Here is a 25725-nt window from a genome sequence, read left to right as displayed (position 1 = left end):
ACTACTATTTCAGTGGTCTCTCTTACTTTAAGGAAGATAAAATATTATTTATTGGGATTTCTCAAATCCAGAGGGCTAAGTATCCAAAACTATCGTTTCCAACAACTAACTTCATGTAAATATCTAAAATTCAGTGCATAACCAATATATACCTAATTTACAGCCAACAACTTTTGACTATATCTAGACTCGGTATATGAAAACTTCAAAATGAAATCAACAAATCCTGTTAATGACTTAAAAATAAAATTCTATCAAGTCTCTTAATCCAAATTCCTTAAATAACTGCTATTGTTTATCTCCTTCTTACTCAGTCTAATGTCTCATACAGAGACATTAAAGAGAAATGTACTCATTGTCACTGGTCTTAAACACTTGGTCAATGATACAGATATTCTGAATTTAAAATAATGAATATCAATATTATAATTTATCATGATTTTATGCCATACCATTCTTGAACAGTAAACTGAGACTAATGGCTCTTTACAATATTGTGTGATATTCATAAAGTGCCAGTCATTATAAAGGGATCAAAGCGTATTTTGAGAACCAGGAGAAACACGGCAGCTATATTTGTGGTTCTCAGCCTCCACTCCTTTGAACCTCACATCCAAGATTTCTATCTCAGCTTTTACAACCCCTCTAAACTGTACATGTGGCCTCTCTTTCATTAACAGTGAATTCCCTTTGCTCCCTTTTATAGAGGTTCCACTGTCTGATTCAAACAGCTGTTTATCTTCTGTAAGCTTAGCCTTCCCACACAACGCACAGCTGCACTCCCAGATCATCCAATCTTCTGCCCCAGCTCAGAATCTTTCTTTTGGCTCTCACTTGTCCCCAAATCTCCACCTGTGATCAAACTGGACCTTGTGTCTCTGGACCTTGTGATCAAACTCTCACAGGAACTGAAGAGGAACATTTTAAATAAATAGATCTTGGATTATTTTCCTGCTTCTTTTACTCCACTCAAATGAGAAAAAAATAACAAGAAACATATTTTAACCCTATAAAATGACTTTTTAACACTTGGTCATTGGTTCATGTTTCCCAAACTTTGTAAAATGCAGAGCAGTTAGAAAAAAATACTCCTTGTTTCTTCCATGGCTAGCCAGAGTATAATTCATATTTACAATTCTATTTTGTTTTTTTCCACATTATATATAAATTGCCTGTTTGTAAGCATGACCTGAGTCCAAGCAGAAGGCAACCAGGGAGAGTGCTCAGCTGCCCAACAAGAGCCATTCTTCCAGCCCAAATTAAGGTGCTTCAACTCTCCATTAAAAATCCTGGCTCTCGCACTTCAGAATGAACTGAGAAACAGTGCAATGACTGACAATAAACGTGTTGATATGAGAAGTATTGAAATACACAACCCGAAATGTTTCCCCATGGGCCTTCCAAAACGTTTGCAAGTCCAATCAGTTTAATGTCTTAAATTCTAGTGAAGTCACTGGATCAAAACAGCATTATGAGAATAAGAATATATAATTTTGAGGTTTTCTGATTTGAGAAAACACAGACTGGTGAAACAGATTTTGACTCATATTTTAGCATCAGAAAAACCTGTAGGACTTTAAAAAAGAAAACAATACCTTTTTTGAGGTATAATTGACAAACAGTAACCTGCACTTTAAAGAGTTAACTACAGTTTGATAAGACACATTATATACATACACGTACATAAAATTTGTGAAATTGTTACCATAATCAAGATAATGAACATCCATCACCCCCAAAAGTTTACTAGTGCCCCTTTATAACCCTCCTTCCTGCCCCTCCCTGCACATGTCCCTGCCTCCCCAGGCAATCCCTAATTTGACTGCTGTTACTATATACTCATTTGCATTTTCCAGAATTTTAAATAAATGAAATCATACAGTATGTACTCTCTTTTTTCTGACTTCTTTCACTCAGCATGATTATTTTGAGATAGATCCATGTTGTTGTGTATTCCACCGTATCGCTATACTGCAATGTGTTTAACTCACCAGTTGATGGTTCTTTGGTTTGTTTACAGGTTTGGACCTATAAACAAATAAAGCTGTTGTGAACATGCATGCACAATTCTTTGCATGGACATTAGCTTTTATTTCTCTTGGGTAAATAGGAGTGGAATGGCTGTACCATATCACAGATGTATACTTCAGTTTTTTCAAAAACTGCTAAACTGTTTTCCAAAGTAGCTGCAACACTATATATTCCACAACAGTGTATGAGTTCCAGTCACTCTACATCTTCTCGAACACTTGGAATGGTCAGCTTTTTCATATTAGACAGATTTACTACTTCCTTTCCAATAGCAATGCTTTATTTTTTCCTCACCTTAGTGTACTAGCTAGAATTTCCAGTACATTGTTAAATAAAAGTGGTGAGCGTGAAGATCCTTACCTAGCTTCTGATCACATGCAGAAGGAATTCAGTCTTTTACCATGAAGTATTGTTATCTGCAAGTTTTTCATATATGTCCTTGGTCAGCTGAGGAAGTTCTTTTCTAGTTTTAGTTTGCCGAGAGTTTTTTTTTTTTTAATCAAAAATGATATTGGACTTTGTCAAATTCATTTATTACATCTAATATGATATCATTTTTTTAGTCTGATAAACTGGTAATTTAGATTGATTTGCAAATGAAACACAACTTTGCATTCTTGGATTAAATCACACATGGTCATGATATATTTTCATTGTTATACATTGTCGAATCTGATTAACTAAAATTTTGTTAGGAATTTTTGCATCTATGTTCATGAGGAATATTGGTTTGCTTTTCTTTCCTTGCGATGTCTTTGTCTGGCTTTAATGTCAGAATAATGCTGGCATTGTAGAACTAGTTGAGAAGCATTTCCTCTTCTCTAATTGCCTGGAACAGTTTATGTAGTATTGTATCATTTCTTCCTTAAATTTTTGATAAAATTCCCTAATGAAGACATCTGTGTCTGAAGTGTCCTGGGTGGGAAGGATTTCAACTACACATTCAATTACTTTATTAAATATGAGACTCTTCAGGTTATCAATTTCTTCTTGAAAGAACTTTTATAGTTTACATCTTTAAAGTTATCTGTCCATTTCCTGTAGGTTAACAAATTTATTGAAAAATTTTTCACAGTATTCCTTTATTATCCTTTACTATCAGTAAATTCTGTAGTGATGTCACCTTTCATTCTTAATATTGGTAAACTTTATGTTTTTTCTCTTATCAGGCTGGCTAAAAAGGTTAACTTTATTGACCTTTTCATAGAATCAGCTTCTGTTTTTATTAATTTTATCTAATTTTTCTGTATTCTTATTCATCAATTTATGCTCTAGTTTTATTATTTATGTTTGCTGCTTACTTTGCTCTTCTTCTGGTTTCTTAGGATGGCAGCTAAGTTCATTGATTTGAGACCTTTCTTCTTTTCTAGTATATGGATAAGATGCCTTAAATTTCCTACTAAGTATTGTTTTAGCTGCATCCCCTGAAAATTTGATATGTTGTATTTTCATTTTCATTAAGTTCAAAATATTTTGTAATTTCCTTTTTTGCTTGTTTTATTTGACCCAAATTTTATTTAAAAATATAATATCTAAATATTTGGTGATTTTCCAGAGATTTTTTCTATTACTGATTTCTAGTTTATTTCCATGTGGCCAGACAAGATACCTTGAATAAACTTGAACTCTTATAAATTTGAGTCATGATTTATATCCCAGAACATCGTCTACCTCAGTAAATGTTTGTTATATACTTGAAAACAATATGTACAAGCGTACCTCAGAAACATTGTATAGTTCCAGACCACTGCAATAAAGCGAATATCACAATAAAGTGAGTCACATGAATGTTTTGGTTTCCAAATACATATAAAATTATACTGTATAAAGTACAGACTATACTGTAGTCTATTAAGTGTGCAAGAGCATTATGTCTAAAAACCAAGGTACATCCCTTAGTCTAAAAATACTTTATTGCTAAAAAATGCTACCCATCATCTGAGCCTTCAGTGAATCATAATCTTTTTGCTGAGAGAGGGTCTTGCCTTGATGTTGAAACTGTAGACTGATCAGAGTGGTGGTTACTGAAGGTTGGGGTGGCTGTGGCAATTTCTTAAAATAAGACAAAAACAAAGTCTGCCACATCAATCGACTCTTCCTCAAACAAAATCTCTGTAGCATGATGCCATCTGATAGCATTTTACCCCAAGTAGAACGTCTTTCGAAATTGGAGTCAATCCTCTCAATCCCTGCCACTGCTCTATCAATTAAGTTTATGTAATGTTCTAAATCCATTGTTGTCATTTCAACAATGTTCACAGCATCTTCACCAGGAGTAGATTCCATCTCCAGAAACCACAAACGACTTTCTTTGCTCATCCATAAGAAGCAACTCCTCATCCATTCAAGTTTCATCATGAGATCACAGCAATTCAGTCACTTCTTTGGCTCTACTTCTAATATTCTATTTCTCTATTTTCACCAGATCTCCAGTTACTTCCTCTACTGAAGTCTCAAACCCTCAACAACATCTGTGAGGGCTGGAATCAACTTCTTCTGAACTCCTTTTAATGTTGATATTCTGACCTTCTCCAAAGAACCATGGATGTTCTAAATGACATCTAGAACGGTGAATCCTTTCCAGAAGGATTGCAATTGACTTTGCCAATCCATCAGAGGAATCAATGTCTATAGAAGTCATAGCCTTACAAAATGTATTTCTTAAATAATAAGACTTGAAAGTTGAAATGACTCCTTGATCCATGATCTGCAGAATGGGTGTTGTGCTAGCAGGCAGGAAAACAACATATATCTCATTGTACATCTCCATTGGAGCTCTCCATTGGTGACCAGGTTCACTGTCAATGAGCAGTGATATTTTGAAATGAATCTTTTTTTCCTGAGGAGTAGGTCTCAACAGTGGGCTTAAAATATTCACTCAACCATGTTGTAAATAGATATGCTGTCATCCAGGTTTTGGTGTTCTATTTATAGAGCACAGGCAGAGTAGATTGAGCATAATTCTTCAGGGCCCTAGAATTTTTAGAATGGTAAACTTAAACTCACCAGCTGCATTAGCCCTTAACAAGAGAATCAGGCTTTCCTTTGAAGCTTTGATGCCATGCATTGACTTCTCCTCTCTAGCAAGGAAAGTCCTGGATGGCATCATCTTCCAATTTAAGGCTATTGTTTAGTGGAGCCACCTTCATCAGTTACCTTAGTTATCTTCTGGATAACTTGCTGCAGCTTCTATATCAACACTTGCTGCTTCACCTTGCACTTTTATGTTATGGAGATGGCTTCTTTCCTTAAACTTGAAGAACCAAACTTTTCTTCTGCAGCTTTCTCACCTCTCTCAGCCTTCATAGAACTGAAGAGAGTTGGGACATTGCTCTGGATTAGGCTTTGGCTTAAGGGAATGTTGTGGCTGGTTTAATCTTCTATCCAAACCACTAAAACTTTCTCCATGTCAGCAATAATACTGTTTCACTTTCTTATCATTTGTGTGTTCACTGGAGTAGAACTTTTAATTTCCTTCAAGAACTGTCCTTTGCATTTACAACTTGGCTAACTGGTACAAGAGGCCTAGTTTTCAGCCTTTGCCTTCCTCCCTGATCATTTCTAGCTTTTAAATTAAAGTGAGAGACTGTGACTCTCCATTTCACTTGAAGACTCAGAGGACATTGCAGGGTTATTAGCTTGTCTAATTTCAATATTGTCATGTCTCAGGGAATAGGGAGACCTGAGGAGAGGAGAGAGACAGCGGTATGGCTCAGTGGAGAAGTCAAAATACATACATTAATCGATTAAGTTCACCATCTTATAGGCATACTTCATTTTATTGCACTTCACTTTACTGTGCTTCATAGCCATTGCAATTTTTACAAATTGAAGGTTTGTAGCAACCCTGTGTCAAGTAAGTCTATTGGTGTCATTTTTCCAAGAGCATGTGTTTACTTCATGATTCTGTATCACATTTTAACTAAGGTACGTACGCTGTGATTTTAGACATAATTCTGTTACACACTTAATAAACTACAGTATAGTATAAATATAACTTTTATATACACTGGGAAATAAAAAATTCACGTGACTCATTATTGCAATATTCACTTACTCCCAATAGTCTGGAACTGAATCCACAATATCACTGAGGCATGCCTGTATGTGGGCACGGTTCATGGTGTCCTGAAACAATAACAATAGTAACAAAGATCACCAGTCACAGACCACCCTAAGAGATATAATATACTGCAAGAATTACCAATATGTGACACAGATATACAAAGTGAGCACATGCTGTTGCTTCACAAAAGGTTGCCACAACCCTTCAGTTCATTAAAAAAAAAAAAAAAAAAAAGAAAGAAAAAAAAAGCAATAGCTGCAAAGCACAATAAAACAAAGCACAATAAAATGAGGTACACCTGTGTTCTGCTTTTGTTAAATGGAGTTCTCTTTAAATGTCAGTTAGGTCAATTTGGTTGACTGTGTTAAGACTTCCATCCTCACAGATTTTTTGCCTCTTTATTCTATGAATTACTGAGAAAGGAGTTGAATCCCTAGCTACACCTGTTGATTTGCCTTTTTCTCCTTGCTAGTATATCAGTTTTCTTTCATGTATTTTAAAACTGTTATTTAGTACATAAATGTTTAGGATTGTCATACCCTACTGAATTCAGCCCCTTTGTCATTGTAAAACGACCATATTATCCTTGCTATTTTTTAGCCTCAAATCAACTTTGCTTTGTATTAATATAGTCATTCCAGCTTTCTTTTTATTACTGTTGGCATGGTAAATCTTTTTCCATCCTTTTACTTTTAACCTAATTGTTAATATTTAAATTGGGTTTCTTACAGGATTTATATAACCAGGTCTGTCTTTTTTTTATCCAATCTGTCCATTTCTGACTTTTAATTGGAGTTTTTAGGCCATGTACATTTAATGTGACTATTAATATGGTTATTGAGTTGAAATAACCATCTTACAATCTGCTTTCTAATTGTTCCATATGTTCTTTTCTTCATTTTTCCATTTTTCTGCCTTCTTTTGGTTTGAGAGTTTTAAAATTATTTCATTTATCTACTTTTTGACTTATTAACTACATTCTCTGTTGTGCCACTTTATGATTGCTTCAGGATTTATAGTATATATTTTCAACTCATCATAGTCTACTTTCAGATAAATATACCACTTCACAACACGTAACAACCTTATAACAGCATTCTTTCATTTCTCCCCTCCTAGCTTTGTGCTTTTACTGTCACTTTACATATACATGTTATATGCCCCACAATACACTGATGTACTATTTTTAAACAATTGATTGTCTTTTAAAGTGATACAAAGAATACAAAAATAAGTTTTTATATTTACCCTTTTTGTTACCATTTTCATTCCTTTGATCTTCATTCCTTTATGTGGGATCAATTTGTCATTCATTCAAATTTGTACGCTTTTGCTATTGAAAATAATTTGTTTGATGTAACTCTTTTAGTAGAAATTAATTATTATGAGGTGCTAAAATCTCCTTTCAAAGCAGCTATTTTCCTCATCATGGCTCCATAAAACACAAGCATTATTTTCAAAGTGTCCAGTTCCCAAGTATTTTCTTCTCAAGCAGCCCTACTTTAGATTTCCTTATAAAATTCACAAAGGAACTCTTAAATAGGAAACTCATAATCCTATTATTTCCAGTTCCCTCCTAAATGTCACAAGACCACATGAATGAGAAACTTTTCAATTATTCATTGTGAAATGCCCTAAGGAATCAAATCAGTGAGCAGTGATGTTATGTGTTCCCCTGTTTAGCTCCAGGGTGACTCCCATATTCCTCTTAGGTCCTTAGTTTGTTCATGTTTTTGAACTGAAGTGTTCGTTTCAAATTATAAAGCCCCTCCCTGGGCAGGCTTCGCTGTGCTGTGTTGTATCACAGCTAATTAACATTAAGTTTCTATTTGTTTGTCTATTACCCCAGCATGTAATACTGGTTTATGAGTGATGGTAATATAAAATATAGACCATGCAACTTTTAGGAGAGGAAGTTGAGAAGTCCTAAAGAACCCAAAAAGTAGAGCCATCCTAAAGCAATGAAATTAGGGTACAAGAAGGGGTCCATGTGACTGATAATCTGGGGGGACAGGATATGGCTATTAAGATATGGTGATAAAAAACAAAGAGCCATTTCAAATGTGAACACTAATAAATGTTACTAAACTAGAGCTTCCAAATTATAGGCTTTGATAAAAACAAGGTAGTTTTTATATACGTAGCAGGAATTAAATGCTTGAATGCATTAATAAATTTTAATTCAATGTAAAGTTTGATCAATAGTAGGTCAGAAGATTCATGAGAAAAAGGATATGGGAGATTTAACCCAGCTGAAAATACTGAGGAAAACTTCCTAAAGAACTGTACCTTTGAAATGTAGGGTGATGACAACATATACAGATGAGGGAGCAGTGCAGTACCTGTAGGAGAAGACAAAGAATCTACCATTCACAGGTACCTATGTGTTGGTGGCATGCCCTCTTATACAGAGTAGCATGAACAAAGACACTAAAATGGAAACGGGAAGAAGATGTCCCAGGAATGGGAAATCCAGACTGGAATGTTTTGAGACATAATGAAGTTGGTAAAGTTTGAACACAGCCAGAAATTAAATGACTGTGAATTTAATATTAAGAAGTTTAAGCTTCTTCTGTATGGCAACTTGTGTACATATAAATAACTAGGAATAGATTAAGAAAAAAAGACAAATTAGTAGAGTTCCTATCCAACCTCAATGCACTAGAAGTTCTTAAAAATTTCCTTACGAATCCTTATTCCTATAACTCCTATACTATAATCAAATGAAAAATGTTTCAAATGGATTTTTAAATGTCATTCTGATTTGGGGAGGAGGATACTGCAGAAAGAGCACAGGCTTAGGACCAGTCAGACATATGTCCCAGGTCTCACTCAACCATACACCTGCACTTCATAGAATTAATGAGGATAAAATAAATAACACATTTAAAGAGCTTACTACAAAGTAGCCACTCAGTAAATTTTTACTCCCTAAGGTCCTCTCAATTTCTTTCTATTACTCCTTCATTCTTTCTCTATTATATCCAACAAGTACGTCATAACTTAAGATGTTATAACTTAAATGATTAAATATGTGTTGGTTAATAGCTTTAGTTTTAGTTTCCTGGACTTCCACTTTACCCAAGATGGAATAAAAGAAACCAGATTTACTTTCCCACCTGTAACAATCAAAAATACCAGATAAAACATATAAGATAATTTTCAAGACACTGGACATCATGCAATGAGGGCAGTGATCCTTGAGAAAGAGGGGAATCCTACAATTTCTCCAACTTACTGCCCTAAGAGAGTTTCAGTCTAAGGTGCAGCATAGGGGAAGCCAGGCAGAGACCAGCAGACAACCTGAGTTGAGGATATGGAGCTAAGAGTTAGGGGAGATCAAAGTGGCTAGAGCTCACAGGATTAACTATTAGAGAGGAGAGTGTAGCAGAGAAGGAGAACCTTGGAGCCTTGAGTGTTTACCTCAAGTATTCTGCATAGTACTAAACTGTGTGTGTATGTGAAGAAGGTACGCAAGGCTCAAAACTATTAGAGGTAATTACAGAGACACTCACAAGGTTGAGATTGGTTCTTGTTCCCTCCAGCCACACTGGGAAAAAAAAAAAAAAAACCATAATTCTTGGAACATGGATAGAGTTCTCAGAAGATTCTTGCCTCCTTAGTAGAAAATAATTGGCCTTAGACTAAATACTGCTCTAGCCTTGACTAACAAATCTTAAAATCAAGACCCAAAAGAACGAACCTATCTCCAAGTAGCTTAGCTATATCCTAGGACAAAGCTTAAGATATTTATAGTAATATAAAATTATCAAGGATCCAGCAAGGTAAAATTCACAATGTCTGGAATAAAATTAAAGATTATCAGGCAAAGCAGCATTAAAAAAAATTAGCCATAATGAGAAGAAAATCAACCACTGAAATCAAGCCAGAACTGATACAAATGTTAGAATCAGCTGACAAAGACAATAAAATAATTATTTTCAACTAAGTTTATTTATTTTTTTTCTTCAATAAGCTGGTTTACCAATTTCATACAGATTTAACAGACAATTACCACAGCCCAATGCAACAAATAACAGATTTTTCAAATAAGAGAAAAAGTTTTGAATAAAGTTGTGCTTTTTGACAGTTACTATTTAAGTAGAATTTTATTTCATGCTGACTTCTTTTTTTTTATCTTTTTTTTAATTAAATTCAGTTTTATTGAGATACGTTCACACACCATACAATCATCCATGATATACAATCAACTCTCCACAGTATGATAGCATAGTTATGCATTCATCACCACAATCTATCTCTGAACATTTTCCTTACATCAGAAAGAACAAGAATAAAAAATAAAAGTGAAAAAGGAACACCCAAATCATCCCCCCCCATCCCACCTCATTTGTCCTTTAGTTTTTATCCCCATTTTTCTACTCATCCATACACTAGATAAAGGGGGTGTGATCCATAAGGTCTTCACAATCACACTGTCACCCCTTGTAATCTACACTATTATAGAATTGTCTTCACGAGTCCAGACTGCTGGGTTGGAGTTTGGCAGTTTCAGGTATTCACTTCTAGCCATTCCAATACATTAAAACCTAAGAGGTGTTATCTATATAGTGCATAAGAATGTCCACCAGAATGACCTCTCGACTCCATTTGAAATCTCTCAGGCACTGAAACTATTTCATCTCATTTTGCATCCCCCTTTTGGTCAAGAAGATACTCTCAGTCCCACGATGCCGGGTCCAGATTCATCCCCGGGAGTCATATTCTGCGTTGCCAGGGAGATTTACAACCCTGGGAGTAGGGTCCCACGTAGAGGGGAGGGTCATGCCGACTTCTTTTTAAAAATTTGTTTAGTCTTAAATTTTTCTGGAATTATTGAGAGTTCTTATTTACCACTTCTCATTGCTCCTTTTCTTTATGATGGCATTCCTTGCTCTCGTACTTTGGCCCAAAAATCCTTCTTTAGGGTATGCCATTACTTCTCAAAGGGAATAAAGTTTAAAAAAAAAAAATGTATACCTGTAAATAATACTGCCTGTTTTTATTAACCTCATGAAATAACTTGTCTTTACTTAGTTCTATAACTGACGTTGTGGAAGATGTAATAGTCTCATGCCCAGGAGCGGGGATTCAAATCCCAGCTCTGTCAAAAACAAATTCCACTCTTAGAGAAATGTACCCAACATAGTGTTTTTCCAACTGGGCTGCACTTAGAATTATCCATAGAGCTTTTTAAAATACACAGATATCTAGGCTCCACTCCAGAACAATTCAATCAGAATCTGTAGAGGGGCCTGGTCATTCAAACTTTCAAAAATCTCCCCAAGTGACATGCAGTCAAGGTTAAGAACCATTGAGCCCTAATTTCTCAAAGTCCTCAGTTTAGGACATTAGAAGTGATAATGCCATATTCATTCATCTCACAGGGCTTTTCTAAGCATCAAAAGAAAGAATATTTGAAAACATATATACCTCAGAACATTTAAAAGCCTCTGTTATGCCTAGTCTTTAAATGAGCTTCTGGGAATAAATCAATCCTCTTTTTTGACAAAGGGACATAAATCTCCCTTCTGTTTCCTTAAAACATTCAAATATATCCAGAAACGGCCAATCCAGGAATTCTTAACCTTTAGGTGGAGGCAGGGAGAATCTGACAAAACATATGGATCCTCTTTTAAGAAAAAAAGATGGGTACAGGAAACAATAGATGGGAACAGGAAATGATCTATGGACCACAGCATTTTGCTTCTAGGGATTCCTTCAACCCTCCCTTCCATGTGATCTGAGCTCTGTTGTAGAGAGAACACTAATCTGTGTGGAGAGAGAAATTCATCATACAGAGGCTTGCTCTCTGCTCCCTTCTCATCAGGGAATAAGAACACTATGCAAGCAGTTCTTTCAGTCACTGCTGGGAAGGAATAACTAACAGTAGCTCATTTCCTCTCTCCCCCGACTAGCAGCAATGTGAACCATGTGTTGGCAGCCCTATAGGCTTTTATGACAAGATTTCCACTCACTGCAATCACTACTGGTCTTTGCACATGATTAAAACAAACTTTCTCATATACATGTATGTTACTTAATTAAGTTAGTCTATCATGTTAATGAGCCCTAGACCACCAATCTAATCTGAGCCTCTTTTCCAGCTTGGAACTGTTAAATCCAATGGATGATACTTTTTTATGGCTTTTATCTCACCTAAGAAAATGTTCCAGTTTTCAGGCAACTGTGGTATATCTAACTCTTACTTATGTCTAATTAATTGTATTTTTCTTTTCTAAAAATGTCACCTTCAAAATAGTAAAATACATATCAAAACTCAATATCGTGAATTTAATCATATTGAAGATCTGGCATTCAAGGTTCTCTGTCATAGGATCCAGCGGTGGGCTGATAAATGTTTAACAAACATTCTCTAGTCCACCCTCCTCACTCCCTAAAAAAAGACCTCATTTTTAGAATTTGACAATTCCCTAGGTTTAAATATTCCTAGCACCGTGGATGATTTCAAACTACCAAAGTGAAGTGAACAGTCCAACAAAATTCCTAGAAACCTAACAATTAGCTCTCCAAGGCAATATCAAACAATACCAGCACACCATCTTATTGGTCTAATCAAAGTTTCCATCCATCTTTCCACATTTTTTTTTACATGTTTTGTTCTTGACAGACTAGTTATTCATTCTTCCCTGTGGAATTCCACTCTTTTGCTTATTCTACTTTCTCATCTGGAAAGCACTAGCCTCAATTCCAGACATCATAATCCTAAGTACCCTTCAAAGACAAGTTCTGTAAGTGCTATCTTCTATGAGCATTTTTATGCTCCAAGGTGAACTGAAATCTCTGTTCTGTTATCGCCTAGTATTTTATATCATGAGTTAACATCTACCATCCATTAACTTTATTTATCAGGTCTTGTTTTCCCTAAGATATTGTGTATACCTTGAGGGTAGGGACTACAAAAATTCATCTTTATTTTTAAAAATTCTTAGCTAAGTTTTTAATACTTAGCAAGCATTACAGATGTTTGTTAGACATAAGTATACAAAACCCTAGATGCTATGAAATGTGTAAGGAAAGCAACAATGTTGCATTCAAACATGCTACAAGTTTGAAATTAATTACAATAGGATCCAATAATAGGGGTGTGATTTAGGCCAAATGAATCCTGGAAAATATAATAGGCATTTTGCTACTAGACAAAACTTAAACTGTGCTGCTGTACTACCTAAGTAGAAAGATATAAAAACTGAGAAACACCAAAATGAAAGTAGCTGTCACTCACAAAATAAAATAAATATATTGGGGAACCCTTAAGAGTGGGGCTTTTTCATTTGCTATTGGTATGTATAAGTAACTTAAATGATTATATAAATATTTATATGTTATATATTTGCTGAAAATTTGTGTCATCAGTTAAGGTAACTAACATATTTGGAGGCAAGGGTCTATAATTTAATGGAAATTTCAAATCAACTTCAGCTAAACTCTAAAAAGGCAGCTTATATAAATTCTCATGTTTTGAGGAACAGATTACTGGTATAAAACTTAACCTGTTGTCTCACATCTGCTCTTTGGCTTTTTTAATTTCTTCCGTCCCACCTTCATTCAAATTAATTTTTAGCTATGATCAAAGCTAAAACTCTTACCTAAGTCAGGTCAAATTAATTTTTCCTTGTTCTGATACCCTATTATGATAACAGATGAGATTAATGGCAGAAACTAAATGGAAAATAACTTTCCACTATAAAAACACTGACATTTTGTTGAGAATGGAAAACAAAGAAAACTTAAAAAGAAACAAATATTTTCATCTAGAAGAAATGCTGGATGGGCTAATGATGAAAACTCTTTGACCCTATATGAACTGCTTGAGTGCCACAACGTTGCCTTGTCAAAGAAGGGCTCAATTCCAGGGCAATGATCTCAGTGCAGCTCTTCTTTCAGTTGTAGCTTCTCATAACAGGTTATTTACAATGTTTTATGCGTCTTTATGAATAATATCTTATATACACTTTTGGCATTTCCAATTATATCTTTTGCATAGCTTATTAAAAAGATAATTCAGCAGCTTAGTAGATATTGGGCCAAAGGGCATACCATTCATTTTTACGGTCTGCCCTTATCTGGTAAAATATTTTTAAATGATCTAATAGTTCATTAGAAACTAATCAAAACACCACCCTTTCAAGTGAACCCTACTCTTGCCAAACCTAAATTGATTAGTGTTTCCAAACCAGCTCATTATATTTTGGAGGTGTGTCCTTTTTATAAAAAAACATATAGTTTGCCACATATGTTTGCTACCTCCTGTAATAAAAAGTTTTCCCAACCTACAGTGTTTTGGAAGCTGTTATGTATCCCAGAAAAGGCTGTGTTCTTTTAATCCATTCCTGTGTGTGCATACCTATTGTGGTGGGACCTTTTGGTTAGGTTATTTCAACTGGGATATGACCCACCCCATTCAAGGTGGGTGTTAATCCTTTTACTGGAGTCCTTTATGAGAGATAAAAGACAGAAAAAATAGAAAAAGCCAGAGAGCTAAGAGAAGCCCCAGAGAAGCTGAGAGTCAAGGACACACCCACAGAAGCAGAGGGAGCCAAGGAAGCCAGAAGCTGAAAGCCAGGAAACCCAGGAGAGAAGAACCAGAAGACATTGGCCATGGGCCTTCCCATGTGACAGAGGTATCCCAGATGCTAGCAGTCTTTCTTCAGAGAAGGTATCCTCCTGTTGATGCTTAATTTGGACATTTTCATGGCCTTAAGAGTATAACTTGTAAGCTAATAAATCCCTATTGTTAAAAGCCAGTCCATTTCCGGAATACTGCATTTTGGCAGCTTTAGCAAACTAAAACACCAACGTATTTACAATTCTGCTCCTACTTTTGAAAATTTTCTTCCATACCTAAATTGTAAAATAGCTACAATATTTCATTATTGTAATTGGCTCACATGTTTCCTAAGTTAGTTTCTGTTGTACTCCTGGCCTATCAAGAAGGGAAAGGGCAGACATTTTCTGCTATGTGCACAGGTAATTATAGAAAACTAGTCTGAAGGAAGAAAGAAGACTGAAGCATTAAATAAACAACAACAGAGAGAAGGAGGAACAAGAAATCATGTTATACTGAGAGGATGACTGATTCCTGACATCTTCTAGTTTCTAATTTCCAGTCCTTTGTGAGGGGGTGTGGGAGCCCCTGGCCCCCAAGTCTTGAAAACTGCACACAGCAGTTTGCTCAACCTAGGACAGCAGAGGTTTGACCTATTCTCCTTGTAATATCAGATGCTAACTGTAATCTATACATAAAACTACCTCCTCCCTAAGACTCCCTGAGATACTGTTAACTCTAAATCCTCCCCTCCTCCCTGTTGATTACAATCAACCCCTCCCTATGTTGCAGGACCCTTCTCCCTGCCTTATGCTCTCATACCCATTGGCATGTCGAGCCCTTATAACCAGCTTATTCAGCCCCCCGAAGTGTGGACTATTTCCACGTTGGGCTCTGAACTGGCTGCCATTCAGAGCAGCTCCTGAATCCATTAGAGAAGCTCCTGATTTCAGGGCAATGTGACTCAACTTCTCCACCCTGTAGGCAAGCCCTATAATAAAAGTTCATGTCTCAGAACGTGTCCAGTGCTTTCTTTAGTCCTTTGGCTACAACAGCCCTCTTGGGCCGTGACAGGGGGTTATCTTTGTTAGGTTTCATGAGACAGTTCTCTTGAATAAATTTTAAATCTCTCCCTGAATCCCCCAATTAAAATCAACAACAAAAACAAACACCTTAAGCCACTATGAATGAATTTTTGTGATTTACAAATAAATTAATTATAATGTGGGAAATTTATCAATATGTTACAATTATTTTATGATCTGGACAAATATTCCAACATATTAAAAACAGTTTAGAAATAAAGGAGTAGAAATGAAATCTAATAAAAATAGTAAAGGAACTATAATTACCACTTAATATAAAATCCTCATTTCTGAAGGATACCTATCTCTCATCCTTACCCCCAAAAGGTTAACAAAATAAGAAAAAAGAATCTGGAGGACTTTAAATCCTAAGGGAGAAACTGACCTCACCAATTTTGAAAATGACACACTTCTTCTTTCAATTAATCTTTTCCAGTGACGGTTCTTTTCCTATGATATTTAAGGAAGTAACTCTGACTCAGTTTTAAATGAACAAGTTCCAAGTTAGATGAAAACTGGGCACAGGACAAAGTGATCCAAACAGACAGAAACCCATGGGAAAGAACCAGATTGGATGAGTTTAGAGAAATAATAATAATAAAATGAAAGTGTAAGTAGGTGGTCATAAGGGGTCATAAGGAGAGATGGAGAATTCTGAAAAACAGGGGTAATTCTGAAAACCCAGGGAGAAATTAAAATGAACGTTCTTCTGGAAAAGAAAATCAGAAACACAGATGGTAGGCAATATGACCCTGCTTCTTTGAGAAATAGACTCATTTACTATATAGAATCCCCTGAGACTTGGAAAAAATATTAGAAAGAAAAATGCAATGGTCAACACAGGAAGGGACTGTAAGCAAAAATGCTTGCCATCTGTTAGATATGTGATGCAATCAAGCAAGATTCCCTAGGCCATTTCTTCACAGATCCAGTAAAGACATTCTATTCACAGTAGTTCACGGGAGCCACCAGGACCAGTTGCACAAGAAGAAAGCACTGCATTTATCACAGAAGTTTGATTTTAATTTTTGTAATTTGAGTATCTTTCTGAAAATGTAGAACTAATTTTTTTCACACATATAGTGGTGGTAAATGAATGCCTAAAAAACTCATTTTAAATTCTTTCTAAATACATGTTCTCTCACATACAAATGTAATCAATGATGCTTTTGGACACCATAGGATCCTTAGGAGGCCCGCCCCTTTCCATGACTTTCTACCACCACCATTAAATCTATTTTTAATCTCACTCTTTGCCCTGCTGGTTGCCATTTAGAACATGTGGAAAAGACACATTTTCTCTGTTCCCGTAAATAATTCATTTTTTTTAAATATCTGCCTTAATATTGTCACTTTATTAATACTTCTGATATAAATCAGTCAAGGATAGAAAACCTCCATGTGTATTTTCTTAATTCCCCCAATGAGCCATGCTGTTTCACACTTTTACACCTTCGCTTATTCTAGCCTCTGCCTGAGATGCTCCCTACCAATCCCACCCTCATTTCATCTGTCTGAAAACACCTGTTCAGACCACCTTCTGCATAAAGCTTTCCCCTGCTCCTGCAGCTGAACTGACCACTTAAAAACTTAGTCTCTACTGTATCCTTTTCATACACATTTGCAAAGGATTATATTTGTTTGTTTACATATCTACCTCCCCCAAACCTTGACCATATAAGATCATAAATTCTTAAAGGAACTATTAATCCTAGCACAGTTCTTAGCAGATCCTCTGTAAATGTTAATGGGTGAATGAGTATATAAAAGTATATTTTATTCAAACACATTATCACATTTTGACCTTGCTACATCACAGTTACCTGGGAAGATATCATTTATACCATTGACAGTTGAGGAAATGAAAGTTCAAAGTAGTGTTTCTTGTCCCAAGTCCCAAAGCTAACACGAACCAGATTTCACAAGCAGATTACACAACAAACAGCTTCTCACTGTACTAACTCACCTCTCTTAGGGGAGTTAAACACAAATTTTGAAATTGTCTTAAAAATTTTACAAAAGGTTTTGGCACAGCTAGATATTTATTATCTGCTACACACATTTGGCTCTGGAAATAGTTTTTTTTGCGTCTGCTTTTAAGTATGCCTTGACAGATCTAACCAGTCACATGAGCCTGAATTAATCTTAACATAGCAATAAACATTACATTATCTCACACATGGAATGATTGGGGACTTCAATCTAGAAAGCCTCATCTAATTTGTTTTGACTTTGGGATTGTTTAGGAATTTCAACAGATGATTTAATGCTTCCTTTTCCACATATTATATCAGAGGAAGGTGATCCCACTATGTGAAGGCCATTATCTACTGATCAGCACAACACAAAAAGACAAAGGGGTTTACATTCCTGAATCAAAGCTTCAAGTCTGACAAAAGATATTGTCTTAAGTAATGAAGACTGGTTTAATTAAGTGATTCTACAGAAAAGGAAGGTTTTTCAGGATACAGGGAGAAGTAAAACCATTTCGGTCAAACTTACATTTTAGTGACCTTTCATGGATTATGCTGGGTACAGAAGTGAGATAACCATTATCAACAGTTCTCTGTGACTCTTCTCTTCTGGGAAGCTGGTGTGATTTTTCCCCTAGGGAATTAACTGAAGAGTTAAAAACAAGTCTTGGATATGCTGATCCAAGTAATGTTCTGTAGATGTATGATGAATTAAAGTTCCCAAATAACCCTAAGATCACCAAAAGTATTTAGTGATCCAGAATGCAGGACTTAAAATTATTCTCAAGCACTAAAAGATTTACTATGATTGGGCTTATTCTTTCTTTTTATCCTTTTAAGCTTCCTCTTTACTTAGACCCCACCAAAGTATGTGCAACTGATACTGGGAGAGATAAGAAGTCAAACAACAGGGATGGACAGATGTGCCTCCAGTTAAGAAAATACACTTAAGAAAACTCAAGGCACGGAAAAACTTTCAAAAGAGGTAAATTACAGTGCTTGATTCACTTCACTAATGGAATCTCTACAAAATTTATCATTGAACAACTAGTCTCCCTAGGAGATTTAAAAACAAAGGTCCATTGATATAATTATTTTTATTCAGCAATATATTCATTGATTAAAATAATATCATGCTTGCTTTAGTAGCACATATACTAAAATTGGAATGATAGAAGATAAGTATGGCCCATGTGCACATACAAATTGTGAAGCATTCCATATTTTTAAGTATGGATTTCTCATCAGAAACAATGGAGGCAAAAAAATATATAAGTATGATATAGTTAAGGTACTGAAAGAGAAAAACTACCAGCCAAGAATTCTTTATGTGGCAAAGCTGTCCTTCAAAACTGAGGGAGCATTTAAAATATTCACAGATAAATAGAAGCTAAGAGAGTTTGTCAACAAGAGTCCTGCCCTATAAGAAATACTAAAGGGAGTTCTGCAGGCTGGTACCAGTTGGAGGAGAGAACCATGGAGCAATGTGAATAAGCCACCTAAACAGACGTAGGTAGGAGCCCAGCCAAAATCTGCTAAACCCTGCAAATGCTTAAGAAATAAACGGTCATTTTTATATGCCTTGGGTTTTGATAATATTTGCTAAGCACATATTCTGAAATATATTCTAACCTCCTTTCCTACTCTCTGAAAAATGTCTCTATTCCTCCCCAAAGTTCCTTTATTCTCAATTCTATGTATAACTTCATTTCAAGATATTACTCTAAAAAACAATTCATCTTTTTTTCTCAGATATTTTTAGATTTCTCCTTGTCCACTGGTTATTTTTCCTCTCCCTGCAAATATACCAGTCTAACCCACACAAAACTTAATCTTCTGCAGTGTGGTTGGCAAAATTCTAAGATGACCCCTGATGATCCCTGCCACTGTACAAGCCTCTCCATCTGTGTGTGAGAGGGACCTGTGAGTAAAATGGAATATCACTCCTGTGATACGCTTATGCTGTATGGTACAGATGACTTTAAGAAAGGGAGATGACCCTCAGTAGGCCTGATCTAATCAGGTGAGCTCTTAAAAGAGAAAGGGCTCTTCCTGGGTAAAAAAAAAAAAAAAAAAGAAAAAAAAATTCCAAGTGGGAAGTATTAAATGTTTGAGAAATTCTCCATTGCTGGTTTTGAAAATGGCGAGCCACATGGCAAGGAATGTGGTTGGCTGTGGGAGCTGAGAGTGACCCCTATCTGGCAGCCAGTAAGGAACTAGGGACCTCACTCCTTCAACTTCCAGGAACTGAATTCTTCCAACAATCCAAATGAACTTGGAAGTGGATTCTTCCCCAGATCATCAGAAAGGAACGCAGCCTGGCCAACACCCTGATTTTGCACTTGTGAGATACTGAGCAAAGAATCCAGCTGAGCTCTGCCCAGGCTTCTGACATACAGAACTGTGAGATAATAAATGGCTTTTGTTTTATACCTCAAAGTTTGTGGCAATCTGTCATGCACCAATAGAAACTAACATACATATCTCTCAACTTTCCTTTCTTCTTCAACCACAACAATAAGTGCTAGCATGTCTATGGATAGCACGTACCATAGGCCAGGCACATTTCTAAGTATTTTACATGTAAAATAACACATTTATTCATCACAACCATTATTACTGCCATTTTCCAGATGTGAAACTAGAAGTACAGAGAGGTGAATAACTTGCCAATGCCATAGCTAGTAATGACAGAGCCAAGGTTTCCTAATCTATACTCTAAATCACTACATTGCACTCTGCTTCCCCAGTTACCATTTATCCCTCCAACACTAGATTGTAGATTCTGCTGGAACTTTTCTAGCAGAAACAGCCGGACCTTGTTAATTTTCAAATACAAATAATGCCCCTCAGCCATCATCTAGTTTAAGTTCTCCACAGCAGTTAGCATTGTTCATCACTTTCTTTTTAAAAGCATCTACTTTTCTGGTTTTCTTCTTCCCATGAAAAAGTTTTACCTCTTCTCTTGCTCATCCCATAAATATTACTATTACCCACGGTAAGTCTTTGGCCTTACTGTACATAAATTCCCTGAATGGTCTTGGTGTCTTTCCTGACTTTAGCAGCCATCTTCATGCCTGTGACATCCAACTAGCCTGTTCTCTACAAAATTCAAGATACATATTTCTACCTACTAGCAAGACAAACACAATTTGTCAAAACACAGTACATTCAAGATTCACAAGATGAAAGTCCCTGTCTTATACTTCAGACTTTGTTCTCATCTTTACCACTCCAATTTCTGCCATTTCTAAACCCCACTCTGACTGATCTCCCATGTTTTTATGATTCCTACTTTTTTCCAGACCCACTCTGCTCTTACTCCCAAATGATGATGATTTACTTCAAACTGTCTGCAAAATAATTTTCCCAGGACCCATCTTAATCTTTTAGGTCCTAGGTCTCTACCAGGTGTCTGGGAAACATTCAGCTAGCTAATCTAATTTTTTTCAAAGATGTCTGCCAGCTACCATTCTCCAGATCAGTCCAGGCCTTCCTATAAAAAACCCAAAGAAAGAAAAATGATGCTAAAATTTAATAAAGATCTGTTTTTAGTGGCAAGGAATCTTTGTCTCCATGAGGTTATGACAAATACCACATAATGGGTTGGTTTAAACAACAGAAATGAATTGTTTCATTGTTTTGAAGCTAGGACAAGTCTAAAATCAAGGCAAGGCAATGCTTTCTCTCCAAAGTCTGTACCGTTCTGGTGCTGGCTGCCAATGGTCCTTGGGTTCCTTTGCTTTTATCTGCCTCCCCTCATTATGTGGTGATATCCTCTCTTTTCTCTTCTGGGTTCCTGCTGACTTCCTTCTGGATTCTAGCTCCTTCCTACTAGTTTCTCTCTGTCTAAATTTCTTCTGCTTGCAAAGGACTCCAGCAATCTGCATTATGACCCACCCTCATGCAGTTGTGCCATACCTTACCTACAATAACTCCTTTGAAAGATCTTATTTACAATGGGTTCACATGTACCAGAATGTAGATTAAGAAAATGTCTAAATTGAGATAAATAATTCAATCTGCCATAGTATTTCCTCAAATCAAGCTTCAGTAATTTATTAAAATGATGCCTTATCCAGCAGTCCAGCTAGACTGAGAACTCCCCAAAGCTTAGTATTATGCTTCAGATATGGCCAGTCCCCAATTACCATTTATCCACAGTGCAAAATGTCCTTAGAGATCTAAACTGAACTTAATTCTGCTGCCACCACTATGAAGAATGTTGACTGAGAAGACTTAAGTCCAATGATCATCTCTATTGCCACCTGTACTGGTTTGAACGTATTATGTCCCCCAAAACAACATTTTCTTTGATGTAATTTTGTATGGGCAGATGTATCAGTGTTGATTAGATTGTAATTCTTTGAGTGTTTCTGTGGAGATGCACCCCACTCAACTGTGGGTGATGACTCTGATTGGATAATTACCCTATCCATTCAGGGTGGGTCTAAATTAAATCACTGGAGCCATATAAATGAGCTGACAATCAGAAGGAACTTAGTGCAGCTGTGAGTGACATTTTGAAGAGGAGCTACAGCCAAGAGGGACACTTTGAAGAATGCACAGAAGCTGAGAGAGTAGCTGCAGATGAGAGACAGTTTGAAGGTGGCCATTGAAAGTATAGTCTTGCTCCGGAGAAGCTAAAAGAGGACAAACACCACAAGAGCAACTAAGAGTGACATTTTTGAGGAACTGCAACCTAGAGAGGAACATCCTGGGAGAAAGCCATTTTGAAACCAGAACTCTGGAGCAGACGCCAGCCACGTGCCTTCCCAGCTAACAAAGGTTTTCTGGACAACACTGGACATCCTCCAGTGAAGGTACCTAATTGTTGATGCATTACCTTGGACACTTTATGGCCTTAAAATTGTAACTGTGTAATCAAATAAACCCCCTTTTATAAAAGCCAGTCCATTTCTGGTGTTTTGCATTCCAGCAACATTAGCAAACTAGAACACCACCTGATAATAAAAATTTGGAAATCACTTTTTCTTCCAGGAACATCCCTGCCCTCACTTCTCTTAGTCTCATTTCAAGTCTAAAAACATATCTAATTTTTAAAAATGAAATTACTTGACTTGAGATCTGGTTCAAACTATTTTTTCAACACTCAGATAAGCCACTGTGATAAATGCAGTGAGGTATCTGCCATTTCTTTTGCCTTTCAACAAGCATACCCTACAAGCTTACTTATATTGCCAAGAGACTATAATGTACATCCTGCCAATAACAAGGGCATCATTAATGGCTAGTGGTTTTGGGGTCCTGACTATACATCATAAGTGAGTGTTGTGCTTCAAGAAGCATAATCAAGTGAAATCAATATTGGTAGAAAATAATTCTTTAAATCCCAGGAGCCAAAAATCAGCAAACTATGGAAATAAACCAGTGTGAGCACATTAATTCTTTCAAAGCATCACATGGTCAACTAAGTAAATTAACAGTACTTTCCCTGGTAAATTAAATGTGTACCAAATGCCTTCAAAGGTAATGGACTCAAAATGGCCACTTGATTCTAAAAAGAATCCTCTTCCATAAGAAATAGGTCTTAGGAGCTGCAGGCTAAAGGGTCTGACAGCTTCTTCATGGTATAAATTTATAACATTATAGGTTCTTTTTTACATATACTCACATATTTACATATACTTTTTCTTAAGTACAATAAAAAGGAGAAAAATGAAAACTAAAATAAAATAAATATATAAGACAGGCTAAAATATAGTGGTGGAGGTCATTTTAACTTAAAAAATTCAGAAAATACATTTTTCTTGTTGTAATAGAAATGAAGAAATGAACTCTAGTACTGGGTCCATTACTTATTAGGCCTATGATCCCATCCATAAAATAAGCCATCATTTCCTCATCTATTAAATTAGTGGTAGTAAAGCTCACAAACTTTTTAGGGGAAAATTAGGTGATGTAGGTGAAAACACTTTATCCTCTATAAAGCACTATACAAATGAATAGCATTGTTATTATTGTTTAATTATGCTCAATGGCAGCTGCCTTCATGCCAAGATTCACAATAGACTTTAGAATGAACCTGAGCAGGCAGGCCAATCCACACGGGCTGTGTTGTGAAGGGATGCTCGTGCATATTCTATTAGTTTCCTATGGGTGCTACAAAAAATTATGATAAACTTGGTGGTTGAAAAAAGAAATTTATTCTCTCATAGCTCTAGAGACCAGAAGTCTGAAATCAAGACATCAGCAGGGATATGCTCTCTGTAAAGGCTCTAGGAAGAGATCCTTCCTTGCCTCTTCCACCTTCTGGTGGCTCCTAGCACTTCTTGGCTTGTGGCAGCATAGCTCCAATCTGTGCCTTCATCTTCACTTGGTCTTCTTCCCTCTCTGGGTATCCTTTTCTGTCTCTTATAGGGGCACTCTCTTAGATTTAGGTCCCTTCCTAATTCAGCATGATCTCTGTTCTGATTTGCTAATGCTGCCGGAATGCAAAACACCAGAAATGGACTGGCTTTTATAAAGGGGTTAATTTGGTTACACAATTACAGTCTTAGGCCATAAAATGTCCAAGGTAATGCATCAACAATTGGGTACCTTCGCTGGAGGACGGCCAATGGTGTCCAGAAAACCTCTGTTAGCTGGGAAGGCATGTGGCTGGCATCTGCTCCAAAGTTCTGGTTTCAAAATGACTTTCTCCCAGAACACTCTTCTCTAGGCTTCAGCTTCTCTCCAAAATGTCACTCTCACTTGCTCTTGGGGTGTTGTCCTCTCTTAGCTTCCCCGGAGAAAAAGTCTGCTTTCAAAGGCCGTCTCCAAAATGTCTCTGTAAACTGCAGTTCCTCTCTCAGCTCCTGTGCATTCTCCAAAGCATCCCTCTTGGCTGTAGCAAGCTGGCTTCTACTGTCTGAGCTTTTATAGGGCTCCAGTGAACTAATCAAGGCCCATGCTGAATAGGCGGGGCCACACCTCCATGGAAATTATCCAATGAAAGATCTCATCCACAGACGAGTGATCACATCTCCACGGAAACATCCAATCAAAAGTCTCCAACCCAATCAACACCAATACGTTTCCTGTCCACACAAGACTGCATCAAAGATAATGGAATTTGGGGGACATAATATATCTCATCTCAAGCTTTACCTTAACTGCATCTGCAAAGACCCTTCCCTTAATTGCACCTGCAAAATGCAAATAAGACCACATTTTGAGGTTCCTGGTGGACATGAATTTTTAGGGAACACTATTCAGCCCATGACAGCTATCATGAGCAGAGCCAATCTATTTATTCTGCCTCACCTACCCTGAATTCTGCTTCCTTGGGATTTTCCCAGACCTTTGTATGCACTTGTTACATGCACACTACTATAGCCAAAATACACAGGTGGCCACAGTGTTTCCCTCTGTTGATGTGGGCCTTCTGCAAACTAAACCCCAAGGCCAGAGTGCCTTGGCTGATAGACAGTGAGGTCTCTGAATTAAGGATGAGGTCATTAGCTCTCTTCTGCCTCCCTTATGAGATAAACCACAAGCCTTTCCCGACCCACACTATTGGCCCACACATCTAAGTTACAGCCATACTTCTCATGGCCAGAAGCGCTGGTGTCAGATGTTGGCATGGGGAAAGTGGATCCTGTAAACTTGCCTCATCAGTAGGCTTTAAGGAACTTCCCTCAGGGAGCTAGATATGTACTTGCTGCTAGCTTGCTTTTCACAATTATTGTCCTTCTGAGAACATCTAGGATTTCAGCCTCAGAGATAAGACAACTATGTTTTTCATTAACACATACTCTGTGCTGATAATTCTCAGGAAAGCAGAGAGCAGTGAAAGTCCCCCAGCTACCCACAAGTCACTAGAGGCATTGCAACAAGTGATGACAAATGCCTGTTAACTTAAAGAACACATACTCAGGGAGGTGAACTCTTTTGTTTTAATTATATAACAATATCTTCCATCGTAATTTATATTGTAACTTACTGTTTCAAATGGTAACATCTATCACAAACTTTGCTCTATTTTTTGTTCCTCACTGC

At 36.6% G+C, this 25725-nt stretch overlaps 1 pseudogene; it reads left to right on the top strand.

The window, feature by feature from the left end:
• The first annotated feature begins 18861 nt into the window (after positions 1-18861).
• Positions 18862-18952, top strand: LOC119509714 (annotated as a pseudogene).
• The last annotated feature ends 6773 nt before the right edge of the window (positions 18953-25725 follow it).

Source organism: Choloepus didactylus, chromosome 14 (assembly GCF_015220235.1).
Source record: "Choloepus didactylus isolate mChoDid1 chromosome 14, mChoDid1.pri, whole genome shotgun sequence".
Classification (NCBI taxonomy): domain Eukaryota; kingdom Metazoa; phylum Chordata; class Mammalia; order Pilosa; family Megalonychidae; genus Choloepus; species Choloepus didactylus.
Note: the sequence above shows the minus strand (reverse complement) of the source record. Positions and strands in the feature narration are given on the sequence as shown.